The 24,247-nt window shown below is 48.6% G+C and overlaps 1 protein-coding gene across 2 annotated transcripts in view; it reads right to left on the bottom strand.

The window, feature by feature from the left end:
• The window catches only part of LOC137547423 (V-set domain containing T-cell activation inhibitor 1-like), a 92,135-nt gene extending 76,356 nt beyond the window's left edge, over window positions 1-15,779 (bottom strand). The window contains exon 1 of one of the 2 annotated variants that reach the window (XM_068271003.1): window positions 15,679-15,779. The gene's annotated coding sequence lies outside the window, so the exon portion shown is untranslated. Of the gene's footprint in view, window positions 1-15,074; window positions 15,258-15,678 lie in introns of those variants that run through there. The other variant, XM_068271002.1, reaches the window with a different exon arrangement.
• Between the last annotated feature and the right edge of the window lie 8,468 nt (window positions 15,780-24,247).

Here is a 24,247-nt window from a genome sequence, read left to right as displayed (position 1 = left end):
CCTACAGGCCCCTATACCTACCTACCCACCTACAGGCCCCTATACCTACCTACCTACCTACCTACCTAAAGGCCCCTATACCTACCTAAAGTCCCGTATACCTACCTACCCATCTACCTACCTACAGGCCCCTATACCTACCTACCCACCTACAGGCCCCTATACCTACCTACCTAAAGGCCTCTATACCTACCTACATACCTACCTAAAGGCCCCTACACCTACCTACCCACCTACCTAAAGGCCCCTATACCTACCTACCTACCTACCTATACTTAAGGCCCTATACCCTGCTACCTATACTGAAGGTCCCTTTACCTACCTACCTAAAGGCTCCTATACCTACCTACCTAAAGGCCCCTATACCTACCTACATACCTACCTATACTTAAGGCCCTATACCCTGCTACCTATACTGAAGGTCCCTTTACCTACCTACCTAAAGGCTCCTATACCTACCTACCTAAAGGCCCCTATACCTACCTACATACCTACCTATACTTAAGGCCCTATACCCTGCTACCTATACTGAAGGTCCCTTTACCTACCTACCTAAAGGCCCCTATACCTACCTACCTAAAGGCCCCTATACCTACCTCACTAAAGGCCCCTATACCTACCTACATACCTACCTATACTTAAGGCCCTATACCCTATATACCTATACTGAAGGTCCCTTTACCTACCTACCTACCTATACTGAAGGCCCCTATACCTAGTTAACTACCAATACTGAAGGCCCATATACCCTGCTACCTTTACTGAAGGCCCATATACCCTGCTACCTATACTGAAGGCCCATATACCCTGCTACCTATACTGAAGGCCCATATACCCTGCTACCTATACTGAAGGCCCATATACCCTGCTACCTATACTGAAGGCCCATATACCCTGCTACCTATACTGAAGGCCCATATACCCTGCTACCTATACTGAAGGCTCATATACCCTGCTACCTATACTGAAGGCCCATATACCCTGCTACCTATACTTAGGGCCCCTATACCTTGCTACCTATACTGAAGGCCCCTATACCTTGCTACCTATACTGAAAGCTACCCATATTGAAGGCACCCATACCTAGCTAGTTATACTGAAGGCACCTTTACCTCGCTACCTATGCCTGGGTACCTATACTGCGGGCAACTATACCACGGATCGCACAATTCTTATGTGCAGGATTCGTTAGATTCGGGATTCGAAAGGTTCGAGATATTCGAGAACCTTTTTAGATTCGGATCCGGATTCGAAGAAATTGTGGATTCGTCCCATCCCTATGCAAAAGCAACCAGAGAGTTTTTGAGGGGAAAGAAGTGGAATGTTATGCAATGGCCAAGTCTCCTTACCTGAATCCGACTGTGCATGCATTCCACTTGCTGAAGACAAAACTGAAGGGGAAAAAGCCCCAAGAACAAGCAGAAACTGAAGACAGTTGCAGTAGAGGCCTGGCAGAGCATCACCAGAGATGAAGCCAGTGTCTGGTGATGTCTATGAGTTCCAGACTTCAGGCTGTAACTGACTGCAAAATATTTGCAACCAAGTATTAAAGGGAAGGTTTGCGCAAATAAAAAAATACTAAACCACTTACCTGGGGCTTCCTCCAGCCCGTGGCAGGCAGGACGTGCCCGACGCCGCTCCGCAAGCTCCCGGTCTTCTCCGGTGGCTCACCCGACCTGGCCAGGCCAGCTTCCAGGTCGAGCTCTTCTGCACTCCAACGTGCGTCTCACGCGGGCGCGCTGATGTCATCGGACGTCCTCCAGGCTGTACTGCGCAGGTCGGGTGAGCCACCGGAGAAGACCGGGAGCTTGCGGAGTGGCGTCGAGGGCACGTCCTGCCTGCCACAGGCTGGAGGAAGCCCCAGGTAAGTGGATTAGTATTTTTTCACACACTGTGGATCTTCCCTTTAAAAAGTGAAAGTGTGATTTATGATTATTATTCTGTCTCAGTACTTTTGGTCCCATAACAAGTGGGAGGCACATATACAAACTGGTGTAATTCCTACACTGTTCACCTGATTTGGATGTAAATACCCTCAAATTACAGCTGACAGTCTGCGGTTAAAGCACATTGGGTTTGTTTCATTTCATATCCATTGTGGTTGTGTATAGAGCCACAAATTCTAGAATTGTGTTGATGTCCCAATATTTATGGACCTGACTGTACACCCAAAACAAAGGCATGGATGGCACGACACACAGACAGTGAATGCCCAACGCACAGGCACCACCAACTGTCACACAGTTGTGGTCGCCCAACACAAAGGCGCGGATGCACGACACAAAGGGGCGGATGCCTGACGCACAGGTGTGGAATTGGTACAAAAATCATCCAACACACAGGTGCAGTTATAAGCATGGTCGCCTCACACAGACACAGTCGCCCAACACACAAGTGCGAATGCCTTAGGCAGGGAACACACTTGTCTTTCCGTTTTCTGCACGCGTTTTCCTGCATACTTTTTCTGCACACCAAGTGTGTTTCTATGATAGAGAAAACTGACAAAATTTGCAGAATCATGATGCAGAATGTCAGTTTTTTTTCTGCGCGCGAACAACCTATTAAGTGTGTACTAGCCTATTGATTAACATGAGTTCTCAGTTTTTCTGTGCAGAAAACACGCACAAAAACAGTCAAGTGTGTTCCCTGCCTCACACACAGGTGCCATCAACCACCACACAGGTGTAGTCTCCCCACGCACAGGCGTGGTCGTCGGACACACAGGCGTAAAGCCCCCCCTCCCTCTTACCCCGCTCAACCAGCTCCTCTGGCGGTAGATTCAGCGTCACCCGCTCTGCGCCATCTCACACGCTAGAGCAACAGCCAGCTGCCTGATCCCTGCCGTCTCCTGTCCACTCTCCGATGCTGCGCATATTACTTCCTGTTTTAGTGTGCGCAGCATCGGAGAGAGGAGACAGCGGGGATCAGGCAGCTGGCTGGTGCTCTAGCGTGTGAGATAGCGCAGAGCCGGTGACGCTGAATCTACCACCAGAGAAGCTGGTTGAGCGGGGGAAGAGAGAGGGGGATAGAGGTCGGACTCAAGCTTCTGCACTTGTGGGCATTCCCCTACCCCACACCGCTCGTGGCCGGAGCACGCTCGCTCGACCCCAGCCCCCCCCCCCCGTCGAATTGTCGATGACGCTTGAGGTTTGAGAGAACCCAGGGAGCCAGTGACACTATATCGGTAGGTGAGTTGCACACCCTCCCAACCAGCCTGACCACCTCCCCATTAGCCTGACCACTAGCCCACCAGCCTTGACCACCACCTCACCACCCCGCTAGCCCACCAGCCTGACCACCACCACACTATCCCACCAGCCTGACCACCACCCCACCAGCCTGACCACTAGCCAACCAGCCCAACAACCACCACACTAGCCCACCAGCCTGACCACTAGCCCACCAGCCTGACCACCGCCCCACTAGCCCACCAGCCTGACCACCAGCCACCAGCCTGACCACCACCCCACTAGCCTGACCACCACCCCACTAGCCCACCAGCCTGACCACCCACCCCACTAGCCCACCAGCCTGACCACCCACCCCCACTAGTCACCTGCCTGACCACCCACCCCACTAGCCACCAGCCTGACCACCCACCCCCAGCCTGACGCTGAATCTACCGCCAGAGGAGCTGGTTGAGCGGGGGAAAGAGGGAGGGGGGATAGAGGTCGGACTCCAGCTTCTGCACTTGTGGGCATTCCCCTACCCCACACCGCTCGTGGCCGGAGCACGCTGCCCCCCCCCCCACCGAATCGCCGATGACGCTTCAGGTTTGAGAGAGCCCGGGGAGCCAGTGACACTATCGGGGGGGGGGGCGCGCGAGGTGAGTTGCACACCCTCCCCACCAGCCTGACCACCTCCCCCACTAGCCTGACCACTAGCCCACCAGCCTTAACCACCACCTCACCACTCCCGCAAGCCCACCAGCCTGACCACCACCCGACCACCACCCCACTAGCCCACCAGCCTGACCACCACCCCACTAGCCCACCAGCCTGACCACCACCACCCCACCAGCCTGACCACCACCCCACTAGCCCACCAGCCTGACCACCACCCCACCAGCCTGACCACCACCCCACCAGCCTGACCACCACCCCACCAGCCTGACCACTAGCCCACCAGCCTGACCACCAGCCCACTAGCCCACCAGCCTGACCACCACCCGCTGGTCCATATGATTTAGTCCATACCGCTTAGATGGCTTATTAGCATAGCACTGTCGGCTCCATCACGCCAAGGACTTCAATGCGGAGGACGCCAGCCCGGAGTTCCGTAAGCTGCGTGTATGGATGAGAGCTGCAGCGCACGCAGCCGCGTCAGCTCCGCCCACCGACGCGTTTCACGTCCTAGTTGGACGTTTCGTCAGGGTGTGGTCTCGCTAGTAGACGTCACCTCATATATAGTGATTCAGGCTCCACCCATCGCATCTCGTCGCCATGCTATTTGTTTTCACTGCATGGAGTATGTAAAATTCGGCTTATTTGTGCTTCACACTGTATGACAGCCACTGCCCTAGTCATATGTTAAAGGTAAGCCATATCTACAGTGACAAGTTCATGTCCGGATTGGTCACTCAGAACTTTACATATTTCAGTTAATTTGCATAGGCCACATTATAGCAGCACAACAGAAGTCCATCACAGAAGGGGAAAAAAGATCTATGCATATAGTTCACAGTGCAGTTCCTCACTTCAAAAGATCACAGCAGTCTAATGGGTTTGCTCAATGTTGAGGGCTCACATCACAGCCCAATGAATAATTCATTTTCAAAAAGGCACATACAGTATTACCCTTAAAGGCACAGTCACCATTTATTGCAGATCCATACATACAACATGCTTTACCCATTTTTTTTAGGTCCCTTACAGGCCACACTCAAATACAAGGATCATTTTCAGGGGACATACAGTAATTAGACCCAAGCAGGGCTCCAAAATAGACAAAAATAGAAAACCAATTTTCACAGAAGGCATAATTATCTCTTAACTGTATCTATTAGCTTTAAAGTGGATCCGAAATAAACTTTTACTCATTGCATAATTGTGTTCCTTCCATATAGTTTATAGGGCATTCCTCAAGCCAAATACTTCTTTGTTTTTGTTTTAATACTCTAATTCCCTATAAACTGAACAAGCCTCGCCCACAGCTTCTCCAAAACGCCAAGGCACTCAGACCCATGTAGCAAGGGCTTATGGGAGCTCAACTATCTCAACTTTAGATAAGATATATAGAAAAGTTACTTGTTATAGTTAATTTTTCATCTCCGATCCACTTTGAGAAAGGGAGATAAATCCAGTTCAGCATTTAATCCACTGGGTGTATGTGTGGGTGTGACAGTGCCAAGTTTAAAAATCCACATCGCCTCCTTGCAATAAAGTATTTCATCAAAATCACCCCATCTATTAGATATTTCACCTCCCCACTAGCCCACCAGCCTGACCACTAACCTACCCTAGACCTACCTACCCACTTACCCAACCCAGCAGCCTGATGTACTTACCCACCCACCCCCACTTTGGTGTAACCCTTCTTTTCCACCCAGCATGACCTTAGGGCCCTTTTCCACTAGCTGCGATCCGCTTCAGAAAGTGGATCGCAGCCATTTTGATGAGCACCATGATAACATGTAAATCGCAGTGCTCATTTCCCACTAGCATGCGTTGTATTTTTCTGAATCACAATTGTCGGGCGATCGTGCTCCATTCCCAGCAGCTATATGAAGCAATCACGGGTAGTGTAAATTGTAGGTTGCGCTATTGTAGCGCTATTGTGATCACACTTCCTAATGGAAAAGGGCCCTAACTTCCCCACCCGACTACTTTTTCATGCCACCCGGCTGAAAAAATTTTCTGGGGAGAACCCTGATTTAGAAGGGTATACAGTACATGTTTCAGCCATATATCCCTCTCAGTTCGGGTTCCCTTTAACAGCATCCAACATCCCCCGCCAATCTCTACAGGATATCATCAGTTTACATTCAATATGAAAAATATATTTTTTGCTTACTCCTTGCCTGTCTAATACTGGGTCCACCGTCAAACAGGAGAAGAAAGAAGCGGAATTCCGGGTACCTTCCGTCCAGATACTTTACTTGCAGTGATATCAAAATAGATGGCTTGTAGTTGGCACATCCATATAGTGGATCATCAGGTGGTGGTGGGATGGAGGTGGGGGGGTGCCGGGCACCAGATGGGGCTTGCGACGGCCGTTTCGCGTCTCACTAGACGCTTGGTCACGCTGCGCTCCAATACAGAGGCGAGTCGCGGACTTCTGGTAAAATGCGGGGACAGCCCCGCACACGCCATTGGTGGATGGAGATCAGAAGGGCGATCCAGCCAGCGGAAATGTGTCGCCTTCGCTACCAAACTACATTACCCATGCGGCAATGCAGACCAGAGTGTTGGGAGGGATGTGTGCTTTCGCCACACCTCACATGGCTGCCAATCATTCTGGACTGCCACTCCCCTCGGTCCACGCTGTCCCATGACAACTGTATACATTTTAACAGTATATCATGAAACGGGCATGTGGAAATGCAATATCTTATTATTCATTATTGCATCTCTAAGGTGCAGTGCGAGACATCTCCTGCTGTTAATGTCCCTATATGTATACATAAAGTGTAAAGTGACACACCATTGCTTAAAAGGGATAAAAAAACCGGGCTGGTCAGACTCAGCTGCAGCCAAACAAGCCTAACTGCTACGGTACTTTAAAATAGGCATTGCACATTGCTGTCAGTTACATGGCCATCTCAACTAGCAGAAAGGGGAAAAGAAGGTGACAAAGAGGGGGGGGGGGGAAGAAGAAAATAGGAACAATAGAGGAAAGTTTGATCTTAAATTCCACCTCCATCGCACCAGCACTAAATATGACACTGGAAGGCATTACCATAATATTTTGCACATAGAACAATGAAGCAGAAAACAATCATTCAGGGATCCAACATACATGCCAATTCAATTTTGTCATTGAGGCCAGCTGGTCCCATTGCTTCAGTACGCAATATAACACTGGTTTCCCTCCGTTATGCTGGGAATACACGGTTCGTTTTTGCCTTCGTTTTAGCCTTCGATTCGTTCGGTAAACGAATCGAGTGTTGAAAACGTATGTGAAAATAGTCATAATCTCATTATAGTTTCGATTAATAGACCCCAAAAACGAACGACTAGTGATCGAACAGGTTTGATATTATCTCTCTTTATCCATCTAATCGAGCCCATTGGTAGGCTTGATGGCTGTTCAGATCGATTATATATTTGTTTATGCCTTCCGTCCCTGTACTACGTTTCGTTTCTTTGCAGCCTTCGATCATTGGAAAAACGAAACCATCAGAATCGAAAAAAAAAAACGAAACCGTGGGTGGTGATATTAACCGTACGGTCGATTATTTCGGGATCGAAAAGGACAAAAGGCACAATCGAAACGAAGGTTTAAACGAAGGCAAAAACGAAACGTGTATTCCCAGCATAAGAGGAGTTTGTCCCTATTACCTCCCCTCCTAGGGGCCTCCACTCTTTCCAAATTTCAGTCCTTTGCCACTACCTCCATGTTCATCCCTCATATGAGAAACCAATCTGGTGCAACTCTTCCCAGCTTTGATCGTACTAATATGCTCTCCAATACGTTTCCTAATAGATCTCGTTGTTTGTCCAATATAATATCTTTTACATGGGCAAAATAAAACATACACTACATAATCGGTTTGGCATGTATAAAGGCCTCTCATATGGAACCCAACCCCTCCCACCTCTAAATACCTTTGCGTAATCATCCTAGGGCAGTATTTACAAAACCCACATTTGAAATTGCCTTTAGTGGCACATCGATCAAGCCAGGTTGTACGTTTGGGGGACACAAACTCACTCTTAGTTAGGAGGTTGGCCAAAGAGGGGGCTCTCCTAAAAGCTACTCATGGGGGATGAGTTAACTTTCCTGATAGGTCAGGATCCTGTTGGATTAATTCCCAATGACTGAAGATACTCTCCCTTATTTTGTCAGCCATGGGGGTATAGTCAAAAGTGAAGACCATCCTCTTGTCTCTTTCCTTTCGGTTAGTATTTCCATACAAGAGGGTCCTTCTATCCTTCCCTGCTGCCCGATTTCTCGCTTTCACCAGCATTTGTGGATCGTATCCTCTCTTGATAAATCTGGCAGCCAAATCATCAAACGTAGATCACAACCAATTGTTCCTTCTCAGGCGCAGAAACTGGCCGTATGGGATAGCCTCCACAACATGTTTTGGGTGGAAGCTCCCAGCATGAAGGACTGAATTGGTTGCGGTCGGTTTACGATAACCCTCGCTAATCAGTCTATCATCCACAATTTTCAACCTCAGGTCGAGAAAGACCACCTCATCTCCTATCATCTCTGAAGTACATTGCATATTGATTTGATTGACATTTAAATACTTTAAATGAATTCAACAAATTCCATTTCCGTGCCGGACCACACCACCAGGACGTCGTCCACATACCTGGACCACTGTCTGATGTGCCCCCGGAAAGGATTCACATCCGAGTGCACAGCAGACTCTTCCCACGCCCCCAAGAAGAGGTTTGCAAAGGAGCACGCCACTGGGGTTCCCATAGCGGTCCCCGCCACCTGTTGGTACCACTGGCCGACATTATGTGTTAATACATAATGCAGACATTCGCAAAGAAATTCAACAAATTCATCATCCTTATTGGTCCGCTGCAAAAATCTCCTGACGGCCTGCACCCCCAGGTCTTGGGGAATCCTGCTGTACAGACTGACCACGTCAATTGTGGCCAGTCTGTCACCCGGGACCCAAGTGACGTGCTCCACCACCTGCAACACCTCTAGGGTGTCCCTCAAATAGGAGGGCACCCCTCCGAGGGGGCGCAGGAGGTGGTCCAGGTATCTGGACAGTCTCTCCGTGAGAGACCCACAGCCAGAAACTATGGGGCGCCCCGGTGGTGCGGTCAGGGACTTATGGATTTTAGGGATGTGATACCATACTGGTCGTCTGGGGAAGGTCGGGATCAAGTCCCTCGCCAATTTTTTGGGGGAGGAATCCCCTCCCTGCCCCTCTTTCTAATAGGGCTCTTAATTCGGCCTGGAAGTGGGGGGTTGGATCACGGGGAAGCCGACGATAGGTGTCCCTATCAGTTAATTGCCTTTTGGCCTCATTTTTGAATTGTTGGGTAGACATTATGACAAGGTTGCCCCCTTTGTCCGCATTCCTTATGACCAACCCCTCATTTTTCCTCAGCCACTGAAGTGCCTTCCTCTCTTGTATACTTAGATTTGGTATGGCCTGTTCATAAATCTGTGCTTTCAAATCTTTTAATACAGCATCAAAGAAATGGTCAATACTCGACCCAGGGTTGGCTGGGAAAGGTTGCATCGATCTACAAGCTCTGAAAGTATGTGTGTCCCCCAATTGTAAATCCCCCGTGGCTACTACATCTGACCAATCCAGACATCCTCCTTCCTCCCACAAGTCATTTGTATGCCCTCTATTTCCTCATCCGTGGGGTCCCACCGCACTATTGGACCAATGTCCAAGTTGCTGGTGTCAATCCCCTGTGTCATCTGAGGAAAATCTTCTTTGGCACCCTCCGTTGCCGGGTTGGTGGCCTCTAGAGTGTTATTAGGTCCCCCAACCCCTAAGGCTTCCGTCATTGGGTGTATAGGGGCACCATGCGGTAATGATGTTTCCACCTCAATCGAGTCCTTGGTCACTTCACCAAATTTCTGGCAGATGACCAATTTCCGTGTGGATTTGTAAAGGTCCACAGTAAATGATACTATATCAAAGTCCTGCGTGGGACAGAAGTTCAACCCTCGACTCAGGAGGGAAATACATGCTTCTGGGACGGTTACCCCTGAAAAGGTTTACAACCTGGGGGACCTTAGATTCCCTAATTTCTTCTACATGATGGATACACGTTTCTTTTTGGGTTGTTTGGCCTCCTTGACCCCCTCCCAATGGACTGTCCTTGATGTTCCCTCTAAAGCTGCGTCCCCTTCCTCGTCGGACTCTTGGTCTAAAGGGCCCACTGCCCCAACACATGATGGATCTACCGAATCTTTCGTCTCTTCCTTTTTAGGGGTTTTAGGAGGTTTCCTAGGTTTCCTTTTCGGAGGTTTTCTAGGTTGTTTCCCTTGATCTGGATCACTATCTGAACCCGAGTCAGTGGTCCAGTAGCCCCTGCCCCTAGGATTCTTAAGAAAAGGGACTGGATTCCAGCTGAAGATCTTGCCCTTATCAAAATCCTCTCGATCACGAAATAACTTTTTCAGTTTTCTTGTTTTTATCTCGTCTTGTATTTTGATAATTTTATCTTCTATGTTTGAAGTTACTGCCGTGAATTTTTCCTCAGTGACGGAGTGTTCATATTTTTTAGTGTCATTTAGTTCTGCTGATATTTTATTGTACTCTAGGGTGGTGCATGCAAGGACTATATTTTGAAGCCTCTTTGCATGGTCTAAATGAGCCTCTGTCCAATCATCAACAAATTGTTTATCTTCACAGTATTCGGATGGTTCCCAATACCGTCTAAATCCCCTGGCCACTATGCCGTCTCTCTTGTATCTTTTGAGAGTAGTGACCGTCCAGAAAAGCTTAGTTTCCTGCTCACTGAGCCTACCCGGGCCCCAACCTCCTTATTTGCCTCCGTAGAAGCTGCAGTGTTCGAGAAGAAATTTGTAAGGTCCTCTCTACCGACAGCCACCTTATCACTCACACACAGTAATGAATCGATATCCAGTGAATCCAACTCGTTATCACTGTCATTCTGCACATCGTCTTCATTCATTGCATCATTAGAGCATGTAGTCATGATAGTTGCTCTACTCCTTATTAAGTGGCTGAGGAAAAATGAGGGGTTGGTCATAAGGAATGCGGACAAAGGGGGCAACCTTGTCATAATGTCTACCCAACAATTCAAAAATGAGGCCGAAAGGCAATTAACTGATAGGGACACCTATCGTCGGCTTCCCCGTGATCCAACCCCCCACTTCCAGGCCGAATTAAGAGCCCTATTAGAAAGAGGGGCAGAGAGGGGATTCCTCCCCCAAAAAATTGGCGAGGGACTAGATCCCGACCTTCCCCAGACGACCAGTATGGTATCACATCCCTAAAATCCATAAGTCCCTGACCGCACCGCCGGGGCGCCCCATAGTTTCTGGCTGTGGGTCTCTCACGGAGAGACTGTCCAGATACCTGGACCACCTCCTGCACCCCCTCGGAGGGGTGCCCTCCTATTTGAGGGACACCCTAGAGGTGTTGCAGGTGGTGGAGCACGTCACTTGGGTCCCGGGTGACAGACTGGCCACAATTGACGTGGTCAGTCTGTACAGCAGGATTCCCCAAGACCTGGGGGTGCAGACCGTCAGGAGATTTTTGCAGCGGACCAATAAGGATGATGATTTTGTTGAATTTATTTGCGAATGTCTGCATTATGTATTAACACATAATGTCTGCCAGTGGTACCAACAGGTGGCGGGGACCGCTATGGGAACCCCAGTGGCGTGCTCCTTTGCAAACCTCTTCTTGGGGGCGTGGGAAGAGTCTGCTGTGCACTCGGATGTGAATCCTTTCCGGGGGCACATCAGACAGTGGTCCAGGTATGTGGGCGACGTCCTGGTGGTGTGGTCCGGCACGGAAATGGAATTTGTTGAATTCATTTAAAGTATTTAAATGTCAATCAAATCAATATGCAATGTACTTCAGAGATGATAGGAGATGAGGTGGTCTTTCTCGACCTGAGGTTGAAAATTGTGGATGATAGACTGATTAGCGAGGGTTATCGTAAACCGACCGCAACCAATTCAGTCCTTCATGCTGGGAGCTTCCACCCAAAACATGTTGTGGAGGCTATCCCATACGGCCAGTTTCTGCGCCTGAGAAGGAACAATTGGTTGTGATCTACGTTTGATGATTTGGCTGCCAGATTTATCAAGAGAGGATACGATCCACAAATGCTGGTGAAAGCGAGAAATCGGGCAGCAGGGAAGGATAGAAGGACCCTCTTGTATGGAAATACTAACCGAAAGGAAAGAGACAAGAGGATGGTCTTCACTTTTGACTATACCCCCATGGCTGACAAAATAAGGGAGAGTATCTTCAGTCATTGGGAATTAATCCAACAGGATCCTGACCTATCAGGAAAGTTAACTCATCCCCCATGAGTAGCTTTTAGGAGAGCCCCCTCTTTGGCCAACCTCCTAACTAAGAGTGAGTTTGTGTCCCCCAAACGTACAACCTGGCTTGATCGATGTGCCACTAAAGGCAATTTCAAATGTGGGTTTTGTAAATACTGCCCTAGGATGATTACGCAAAGGTATTTAGAGGTGGGAGGGGTTGGGTTCCATATGAGAGGCCTTCATACATGCCAAACCGATTATGTAGTGTATGTTTTATTTTGCCCATGTAAAAGATATTATATTGGACAAACAACGAGATCTATTAGGAAACGTATTGGAGAGCATATTAGTACGATCAAAGCTGGGAAGAGATGCACCAGATTGGTTTCTCATATGAGGGATGAACATGGAGGTAGTGGCAAAGGACTGAAATTTGGAAAGAGTGGAGGCCCCTAGGAGGGGAGGTAATAGGGACAAACTCCTCTTAAGGAGGGAAACCAGTGTTATATTGCGTACTGAAGCAATGGGACCAGCTGGCCTCAATGACAAAATTGAATTGGCATGTATGTTGGATCCCTGAATGATTGTTTTCTGCTTCATTGTTCTATGTGCAAAATATTATGGTAATGCCTTCCAGTGTCATATTTAGTGCTGGTGCGATGGAGGTGGAATTTAAGATCAAACTTTCCTCTATTGTTCCTATTTTCTTCTTCCCCCCCCCCCCCCCCCTCTTTGTCACCTTCTTTTCCCCTTTCTGCTAGTTGAGATGGCCATGTAACTGACAGCAATGTGCAATGCCTATTTTAAAGTACCGTAGCAGTTAGGCTTGTTTGGCTGCAGCTGAGTCTGACCAGCCCGGTTTTTTATCCCTTTTAAGCAATGGTGTGTCACTTTACACTTTATGTATACATATAGGGACATTAACAGCAGGAGATGTCTCGCACTGCACCTTAGAGATGCAATAATGAATAATAAGATATTGCATTTCCACATGCCCGTTTCATGATATACTGTTAAAATGTATACAGTTGTCATGGGACAGCGTGGACCGAGGGGAGTGGCAGTCCAGAATGATTGGCAGCCATGTGAGGTGTGGCGAAAGCACACATCCCTCCCAACACTCTGGTCTGCATTGCCGCATGGGTAATGTAGTTTGGTATCGAAGGCGACACATTTCTGCTGGCTGGATCGCCCTTCTGATCTCCATCCACCAATGGCGTGAGCGGATTCCGGAGGAGGCGACTCGCCTCTGTATTGGAGCGCAGCGTGACCAAGCGTCTAGTGAGACGCGAAACGGCCCTCGCAAACCCCATCTGGTGCCCGGCACCCCCCCACCTCCATCCCACCACCACCTGATGATCCACTATATGGATGTGCCAACTACAAGCCATCTATTTTGATATCACTGCAAGTAAAGTATCTGGACGGAAGGTACCCGGAATTCCGCTTCTTTCCTCTCCTGTTTGACGGTATGCATAATCTTTTTTCACCATATCCGTTGTGCACACGTCCTGGCAGCAAGGATTCAGGAAAACGTCGGTGACTTGGTGAGAACTTTTGCCTGTATGACACCCACACTGTCTCCAGACATGTTTATGTAGGGAGTGCCACTCACAGCCTTTTTCTTCGGGTCCTAATGCTGGGGCCACACCATAAAATTTTTTGGGCAGATTTACCTGCCAAATCGATTATTTCCAGCATGTCTGATCTGAGAATCTATCACTTTTTTGAGCAATTTTCTGACCGATTTCCATAGAAACTAACAGAAATCAGTCAGAAAATCGCTCACAAAAATCTATAGATTCTCAGATTGGCCATGCTGGAAATAATCGATCTGGCAGGTAAATCTGCCCCAAAAAAAAAAATGTATACATACTTCCCAACTTTTTGAGATGAGAAAGAGGGACACTTAAGCCACGCCCCTGTCACACCCCTAGTGACGCATACCATAAAGATTTCATAAGAAAAATAGGTACTTATCCGTTAGCCGGGCGCATCCGGCAGGTGGCGCTGTTGTTAATTCCAATCATATTTACAGTCACGTAACAAAACTGTGAATGCGCCCGGCTAACTGTGAATGTCAATGTAAACGCCGCAGGTGGCGCTAATTGCATTCTTTGTTAAGGTGACAATATGTATATTAAAAAAGAGAGTTAAATGACAAATAAGCCGGCGGCAATGTAACAGATCAAGCCGCCGGCTTGCTTCGTGTCTCGCTCTCCTCCCCCCTTGTCCTCTCTCGTATAGAGCCCTGGGGAGGGGGGGGGGGGGGGGGGGGGACTCGTGTCCCCCTAGAGTCGTTTGTCGCGGCAGGGAATCCTGCTTGTTTTATTGTGACGAACGACTTTGGGGGGACACAAGTCCCCTCCCCAGGGCTCTATACGAGAGAGGGCAAGGGGGGAGGAGAGCGAGACACGAAGCAAGCCGGCGGCTTAATCTGTTACATTGCCGCCAGCTTGTCATTTAACTCTCTTCTTTAATATACATATTGTCACCTTAACAAAGAATGCAATTAGCGCCACCTGCAGCGTTTACATTGACATTCACAGTTAGCCAGGCGCATCCGGCGTTTACATTCACAGTTTTGTTACGTGACTGTAATTATGATTGGAATTAACAACAGCGCCACCTGCCGAATGCGCCCGGCTAACGGATAAGTACCGAAAAATATGTTGTTTTATAATTCAAACCACACAGGTCCTTTCTATCCTGGTTCATTTTCCTTCATAGTAACATTTTAAAAGTAGTAATATATCAATTTATAGGATGGGAATAAAGTTTAGAGTCAAACACATTTTTTAGCAGAGAAATATATTATTTACATAGAAAGAGGGACAAATGAGGAGGAAAGAGTGACAGTTGGGAGCTATGGAATAATCATAATACCAGCTCAAAGCGCAGGTCGCTGAGAAGTTGCCACTCACCAAGCCCCAGTAAGTTTGGCTGTCACTCACCTGCCTGCTCCCTCGCTGACAGGACAGACGGCTGGAGAAGTGCTGGGAGGTGTCAGATATCAGCAGGCTGCGGCAGTATACTGCACTGGCTCTGGTGACAGCTCTGCCTCTCCTCCCTCCTCACCCATCCAGTTTCCTCACTCTTCCTGTCAGCTCAGCTTCACTTCCTGGCTACAGCAGACCCCCACTTCCTGGCTACAGCAGTCCCGCCCCCTCTGCCCAGTGCCCACTGACTGACAAGCTGCGGGGCCGACCAATCGCAGGGCAAGTGACATAGCACGCCTCACAGCACAGAGCGTGATTTCCGGAGATGGGATGTTGTGAGGCGTGTGAGCTGGTTGGCGTGTGTGCGAAGCTAGGAGATGAGCTGACTATTAGGGCTCTCAACAGTACGGGTTAGTCTCTGGCCCCCAAATCAGGACAGTCCCGCAGGATTCGGGACGGTTGGGGGGGGAAGGGGAGGCCGAGGCCCGGGGCTGCTCCCTGTTCCCTGTGACGTACTTGGGGGTCGGCTGCCAAACGCATCATTACTCAGAGCAAAGTTTCTCCTGTTTGCATAACACACAGTTCTGTTTGTGCAGCAGAGCTTCACTCTGCACCTTACCTGTGTCTCAGGGGACCTGCAGCACCTAAGCACAGTGCTCCTCCCCCTCTGTCATCATCACATCTCTGCACAGAACTCTCTCTCTACCGGGATCCAGCTGGAGAAGGCCTAGGCCTTGACTGAAGCTCAGTGTGCAAACTTCCTGCTAAAGGCTTGCTATGGCAACGCGGCGGCGGCCATTTTGGATTTGGGCAACATGCCCATACAAATTAGATCAAAGATGGCTTTTATTGCCATAAGATTCATACAGATATTGCCAAAGCAGAAGGGGGGGGGGGTGAGGGACATGGAAGGGGTGGGGTTGGTGTACAATGTCTAAGCAGTGTGTGAGGTGTTTAGGTTAAAGGGACACTTAAGTCAAACAAAAAAAATGAGTTTTACTCACTTAGGGCTTCCAATAGCCCCCTGCAGCTGTCCGGCGCTCACGCAGTCTCACTCTGATCCTCCTGGCCCCGCCGGCAGCCACTTCCTGTTTCGGTGACAGGATCTGACAGGCTGGGGACGCGAGTGATTTTTCGCGTTCCCAGACACATTAGCACCCTCTATGCTGCTATATGCAGGGCCGGATTTCTGGCAAGGCCACATAGGCCATGGCCTAGGGCACCAGAAGTTTAGGGGGTGGTTCAGTGAGGGACAGGAAAGCTGTTCTATGCAGTCATCCCTATCTACAAGAACAGCTTTAACCTTTGAACTCTGTCCTGCACTTGTGCCGTCCCTGCAAGACCTGTAAGCTCTATTCTGCAGGTATGGTGACGCAATGGGTCCATCATTAATGAGATGGCAAACATAACATAACATTTCAAAACATAACTTCTAATCTATACACGCATCACTAAAATAGCTATTGTCTGTGACACCAATGATGGAAAGTAAGGCGAATTCTCATTGGGGCACACAGAGATAACAACCATACAAATGATATAGTTGGCGGTAAAAAGTACAAATCCGGCCCTGGCTATATGGTATATGATATATGCTATAGCAGCATAGATGGCGCTATTGTGGCCAGGAATGCGAAGAATCACTCGCGTCCCCAGCCTGTCAGCTCCTGTCACCGAAACAGGAAGTGGCTGCCGGCGGGGCCAGGAGGATCAGAGGGAGATGGCGTGGGCACCAGACAGCTGCAGGGGGCTATTGGAAGCCCTAGGTGAGTAAAACTCATTTTTTTGTTTGACTTAAGTGTCCCTTTAAGGGCCCGTTTCCACTACGGCGATTTTCGCCGGCGATTCTGCAGAGTTCCCCCGCACATGATTCGCACGGGGAAACTCTTCCATAGGGGATGATGGGGCCGCAGCGGAATCGCTTGCGGGAGCGATTCGGCCGGAACCCCCCACAGAATTCGCGGCGGAGGCCATACCTCCCAACATTTTAAAATTAGAAATCGGGACACAGGCCACACCCCTAAGTCACGCCTACCATAACGTTTTTTGGAGATTTTTTTTTTTTAATATTGATGCCCTTATATTTTTTTAATAAATATATCCCTCATATACCCTGCCCATGGGTGGGGCTAACTGTAATGTAGTTATACCAGCTAATGTAGTTATATAAAAATATGAAGTAAATGCACATAATGACAGACAGTGTTTCCCCAGTAAACGCACATAATGAGAGACCGCTTTTCACCAGTAAATGCACATAATAAGAGACAGCTTTTCACCACTAAATGCACATAAGAGACAGCTTTTCACCAGTAAATGCACATAAGAGACAGCTTTTCACCAGTAAATGCACATAAGAGACAGCTTTTCACCAGTAAATGCACATAATAAGAGACAGCTTTTCACCAGTAAATACATATAATAAGAGACAGCTTTTCACCAGTAAATGCATATAATAAGAGACAGCTTTTCACCACCAAATGCACATAATAAGAGACAGCTTTTCACCAGTAAATGCACATAATAAGATACAGCTTTTCACCAGTAAATGCATATAAGAGATAGCTTTTCACCAGTAAATGCACATAATGACAAACAGCCAGTTGTCCCCAGTATACAGTATGTAGCCAGGGATATATGTGCCCAGTATATGTAGCCAGAGGTATATGTCCCCAGTATATGTAGCCAGGGATATATGTGCCCAGTATATGTAGCCAGAGGTATATGTCCCCAGTATATGTAGCCAGGGATATATGTGCCCAGTATGTGTAGTCAGAGGTATATGTCCCCAGTATATGTAGTCAGGGGTATATGTGCCCAGTATATGTAGTCAGGGGGTATATGTCCCAGTAAATGTAGCCAGGTGCATATGTCCCAGTATATATAGACGGGTATATGTGCCCAGTATATGTAGCCAGGGGTATATGCGCCCAGTATATGTAGCCAGGGGTATATGCGCCCAGTATATGTAGCCAGGGGTATATGCGCCCAGTATGTATAGCCAGGGGGATATGTGCCCAGTATATATAGCCAGGGGGATATGTGCCCAGTATATGTAGCCCGGGGGTTATGTGCCCAGTATATGTAGCCAGGGGGATATGTGCCCAGTATATGTAGCCAGGGGGATATGTGCCCAGTATATGTAGCCAGGGGGATATGTGCCCAGCATATGTAGCCAGGGGGATATGTGCCCAGCATATGTAGCCAGGGGGATATGTGCCCAGCATATGTAGCCAGGGGGATATGTGCCCAGCATATGTAGCCAGGGGGATATGTGCCCAGTATATGTAGCCAGGGGTATATGTGCCCAGTATATGTAGCCAGGGGGTATATGTGCCCAGTATATGTAGCCAGGGGGATATGTGCCCAGTATATGTAGCCAGGGGTATATGTGCCCAGTATATGTAGCCAGGGGGTATATGTGCCCAGTATATATACCCAGGGGGATATGTGCCCAGTATATATAGCCAGGGGGATATGTGCCCAGTATATGTAGCCGGGGGATATGTGCCCAGTATATGTAGTCAGGGGTATATGTGGCCAGTATATGTAGCCAGGGTGTATATGTCCCAGTATATAGGCAGGTGTATATGTAGGCAGGGTTATATGTCCCAATATATGTAGGCAGGTGTATATGTGCCCAGAATAGGTAGCCAGGTGTCCCCCCCACCCTCAGGAGGGGAGCAGCGCAGTAAAGAGGGAGAGCGGTGGGCAGCGGTGGAGAAGGGGGGCAATCACCCCCCCCCCCCCCTTCCCTCACCTTAGGGTACTCTCCCTCCCTCGCTGTCCCCTCCGGGATTAAGTGCAGTGGCTGGCAGAGGGGCGGAACTTACCTTCCGTGTCTCTGTCCCGTCTGGTCTGGTCTCGTCGCCGGCGCGGGATGATTTGCCACTACTCTTTTCTGATCCAGAGCAGCGGCTGCAGAACCAGAACTTCCAGCCGGCACTTGGAGCGACACGGAGGGTAAGTCCCGCCCGCTGCCAAGCGCCACCACACTTAGTTTCGGAGGGGAGAGCGAGGGAGGCAGAGCACCCTAAGGTGAGAGAAGGGGGGGAGATGGCCCCCTTCTCCGCCGCTGCCCACAGCTTTCCCTCCACTGCGCTGCTCCCCTCCTGTTATGGGTAGCTGTCAATACTGACAGCCGCCCCGGACTTGGGGGGCTCTTACCGGGATAGCGGGAGAGCCCCCAAAATTGGGAGAATCCAGACGAAAACGGGACAGTTGGGGACTATGGCGGAGGCTGTGAATCCCATAGCCGTGCATGGGATTCGCCTGCGATCCCGCCCACCCGCTCAGTGCCAGCGTGCGTCTAAGAGACGCACGCCGCACTAGTGGAAACGGGCCCTTACAGTTCATTTATGTCCCTCTCAGTCTGTGCCATGCTGTGGTGTAGTGTGCAGCGATTTTCACTGTGGGTTCCTCCTCTCAGTCTGTGGCATGCTGTGACATAGTGTGCAGTGATTGTCACTGTGGATTTCTCCTCTCAGTCTGTGACATAGTGTGCAGCGATTGTCACTGTGGATCCCTCCTCTCAGTCTGTGGCATGCTATGATGTAGTGGGCAGTGATTGTCACTGTGGATTCCTCCTCTCAGTCTGTGGCATGCTGTGATGTAGTGTGCAGTGATTGTCACTGTGGATTCCTCCTCTCAGTCTGTGGCATGCTGTGATGTAGTGTGCAGTGATTGTCACTGTGGATTCCTCCTCTCAGTCTGTGGCATGCTGTGACATAGTGTGCAGTGATTGTCACTGTGGGTTCCTCCTCTCAGTCTGTGACATAGTGTGCAGCGATTGTCACTGTGGATCCCTCCTCTCAGTCTGTGGCATGCTATGATGTAGTGGGCAGTGATTGTCACTGTGGATTCCTCCTCTCAGTCTGTGGCATGCTGTGACATAGTGTGCAGGGATTGTCACTGTGGATTCCTCCTCTCAGTCTGTGGCATGCTGTGACATAGTGTGCAGTGATTGTCACTGTGGATTCCTCCTCTCAGTCTGTGGCATGCTGTGACATAGTGTGCAGCGATTGTCACTGTGGATCCCTCCTCTCAGTCTGTGGCATGCTGTGACATAGTGTGCAGCGATTGTCTCTGTGGATTCCTCCTCTGTCTGTGGCATGCTATGATGTAGTGTGCAGCGATTGTCACTGTGAATTCCTCCTCTCAGTCTGTGGCATGCTGTGATGTAGTGTGCAGCGATTGTCACTGTGGATCCCTCCTCTCAGTCTGTGGCATGCTGTGACATAGTGTGTCAATTTGTATGGTATAGAAGGGTTTGAAGGTTGGCACTGCAGCTTGAGTATCGGGAGCTGGCAGGATCCACTATGCTTCATACAATATGGCAGTGAATGCGTGCTCTGGTGATAGGTTTAGCGTTACTGTATGGGAGAGGGGAGAGAGAGGAGAGGAGACCGGCACTGCATTCAGCATTTTATTCCATGTTGAGACATACGCATAAAAAACACACATAGCATTGTGCAATGGAGAACGTACCAGTAAATGAAGCAGTGAGGGTGGCGGTGGGTGCAGGGCACTGTGGGCCTTACGGCCGTTTCGCGCAGGTATGCGCTTCCACGGAGGCTCTAGTGCGGGCTGGATGCTGGCCAGGTGTTTAAATACATGTCCTGGTCAGCGTTCGGCGTCTCCGCGCCGAAAGAGACCGCCCACTTCCTACCAGAAGCTCCAATAGCGCGCTGGGACGCATTCGCGTTCCAGCTGGAGGTTCCTGGAGGATGACGTCACCCTTCTACCTAAGCCCGAGCAGTCCACACTTATTAGGTGGCTGCCTGAATGCTATTGCATATGACGGGCATTGGAAGGGATGGGTGATCGCCATCTTGTGGCCGAAAAAGAGTAAGCAGCGCTATAGAAACAATGTGATAGAACCTGGTGGTTAGAAACCTAGTGTAAACAATCCATAAATACAATAATAAGCTAAGTGAAATAAATGGGTAAATACAGTGGTTACAGGAGCTAAGATGTGGATGTTATCCACAATATTCAAAAGTGGCAACGTGCAAAAAGTGCATTGTTAGTGCGTACAAATATTGGCACATAAAGTGAGTGGGAGCTAAAAAGGAAGCAGCGTGTCAGCATGCTTCCATAAATAGGGGTTGGGTAGAGATGAATGGAAGGAGACCTTGCAAAAAACATTGTCAAATGTGGGCGCAACGACTAAATTAGATCTTAGATCCTACATAGGGAGGGCATATATGGCATTAGTGCCATAGAGGCGTAAAGGGGGGTCTCTGGTACATCTTGATAGATTGTTGATACTTGTGTAAATTAGATACTATAAATGTGAACACGGGCCATCTATTCATACATCATGGATCTAAGAAGCAAGACAAGTCAGTGTAATCATTGAGTCCTAGTGCACCCATGGCATCAGAGCGTATAATAAGAAGGACTTCCTCCCTTTTGAGTTTCCTTTCTCTGTCCCCCCGACGTGACAGGGGGGATACTTGTAATATGTTGGCGAAAGTCATCAACCTTGCGTTTCCTTCATGAGCTTCTCTCATGTGCTTGATCAGGCGTGGGGAACCATGTCCCGATTTTATAGAGTTAAAGTGTTCTCTAAATCGTCTACTGGCCGTTCTGGTGGTTTCCCCTATGTAGAACCGGCCGCAGGGACACCATATCGAATAAACGACGAAATCGGATTGGCAAGTGAAAAATGATTTAACCGATTGGCATAGCGGTCCGAGTTGGTAAATGGATCCGGTGCGCATTTGTGAGCAAGAAATGCAATGGCCGCATTTATGGTTTCCCTGCGGTCTAAACTGAGCTAGCCAGGTTTCTACTTTTGGACTCCGAAACTCACTTCTACTGATATGGGAGCCTATAGTGGGAGCTCGCCTGAAGGAAAATAAAGGGCCATCGTTGACCAGACTTTTAAGTGCAGGGTCTCTGTTGAGAATCTCCCAGTTCTTTTTGACAGTACTTTTGATCTGTTCTGCCATTCCAGTGTAGTCAAAAGAGAAAAGGGCTTTATTCGAAACTTCAATGTCCTTCCTTTTTCTAGACCTCGTCAGGTCCCTTCTATTCAGGCTTTTGGCTCTTTTGAAAGCGTCCTGTATTTCTTTAGCCTCATATCCCCTTGCCACCAATCTCCTGCCCAGCTCCTCGGACTGAGAATGAAAATCAGTGTCGCGTGCGTTATTACGGCGCAATCGGAGGAACTGGGCATAAGGTAACGAGCGGGCAACATGGTCAGGGTGGAAACTATCTCTGTGTAGTATTGCATTTGATGCTGTAGTTTTGCGATAGCCTCTGGGGATCAGTTTATCCTCTTCGATGACTAGCTCTAGATCTAAAAAAGCTATCTTTTCATCTGAGGTAGTGGCGGTGAAGGTCATATTGGCCGTATTGTTGTTAATATAACACATAAAGTCATTAAAGGTGTCACAAGTCCCGGACCAAAAGACCAGGACGTCGTCCACGTACCTGGACCATGCCCTAAGTTGGTCGATGAATGGATTGTGGTTTGAGTGGATATATTCCTCCTCCCACCAGGCTAAAAACTGGTTGGCATAAGTGCATGATACGGCTGTGCCCATGGCAGTGCCTGAGACTTGCCAGTACCACTTGCCGTCAAAAGTGAAGGCATTATGTGTTAATACGAATTGCAAACACTCGCATATAAAATCCTTATATGCTTCATCTTTACCGGTGCGGTCTAAAAAAGATCGTATCGCTCTGAGTCCTAGATTGTGGGGTATCCGACTGTATAAGCTCTCGACATCGATAGCTGCGAGCGTGTTACCACGATGCCAGTGGAATTCCTCTACACCTCTCACAACATCAATTGTGTCAGCCAGATGCGAGGGTACTAAGTCAAGCAGAGGTCTCAGGACATGGTCCAAGTACCTGGACAACCTCTCCGTAGTCGACCCCATTCCAGAAACAATGGGGCGACCCGGAGGGTTGGTCCGGGACTTGTGCACCTTCGGTATGTGGTACCAAATGGGCTTAGTCGGGTATATTGGCAACAAGCCATGGGCTAAGGTGGGTGATAGCACTCCTTGTTCTACGCCCTTTCTTAATAGTGACCTAAGCAGATTTTGGTAGCGTAAGGTGGGGTCTGACGGCAAGCTTTGATAAGTTTTTGGATCTTGAAGTTGCCTTATTGCTTCATTGCGATACTGTTCTGCCGTCATCACAACAATGGCTCCTCCTTTATCTGCTCTCCTTATCTGCAAATCTGGTCCGTTTCTTAGCCATTTTAATGCTTTCTGTTCGCTGGTGGATAGATTACTTTCCACTTTTGGATAGATCTCTGCTTTCAACTCGTTCTCAACAATTTTTTGGAAAATATCAAGGCTGGAGCCCGCCTGAACAGGGAATGGTGCTATGGACCTACAGGGCCGAAAGCTGGTATCTGGATTCAAGGTACTGTCATAAGCTTGGGACTCTAATTCAGTTAAGATATTCATATTTTGCTGGTCCTGGCTTGTCCAGGTGATAGATGGACTAAAGCCTAGTGGGCCTATTTTGGCATTCCCCCAGCACATGTTGTGTGGTTCTTCCGTTGGAGCTTGCTTTTTGAGGAAATGCAATTTTATGTTCAATCTCCTGATATTCTTGTAAAGGTCTATCTTAAAATGGGCAAAGTCAAAATCTGTAGATAGACTATAATTAAGCCCTTTTTGTAGCAAATCGATCGTTCCTTGCGGGAGAATGTATTGAGATAGATTAATGACTTCTAGGAAGTTGTCTTCAGATTGTACTGATAGATCTAAGATCTTTTCTTTTTCTGGTTCCTGGGGGCCCTTTTGTCCTCCCAAGAAAGGTGTTTCCCTTTCCTTTTGTTTCTTGTCTTTGCCTCTTCCTCTCCTCGTGCTCCGCCTAAAGGGCGGGCACGATTCTCCCCGTTAGGTTTGTTTGCTGAGTCTTCTATCGCTTTGCCTTTTTTGCTACTATCATCTTCATCACTTGATTCCGTGTCTGTAGTCCAATGACCTCTACCTTTTCTGGGTGTCCTTGGTCGTCCTCCTCTTTGCCAAGAGAAGTATTTTTTAAGATGATAGTCGTCTTTATCTCTTTGAAACTTGCGTAGTTTCCGTTCTTTTATGTTGTCTTGCACGGTGCTCAGTTTACGATCGATTTTCTTCAAGGTCTTGGTGTATTGTGAGCGATCAACTAGTTCTTGATATTGGAGTTTCAGGGTTTCTATCTCTTTAACGGTTTTACTG

This window comes from Hyperolius riggenbachi, chromosome 2 (genome assembly GCF_040937935.1).
Source record: "Hyperolius riggenbachi isolate aHypRig1 chromosome 2, aHypRig1.pri, whole genome shotgun sequence".
In the NCBI taxonomy this organism is placed as follows: Eukaryota; Metazoa; Chordata; class Amphibia; order Anura; family Hyperoliidae; genus Hyperolius; species Hyperolius riggenbachi.
The sequence above is the reverse complement of the archived record's forward strand: the minus strand, read 5'-3'. Positions and strand labels throughout refer to the sequence as shown.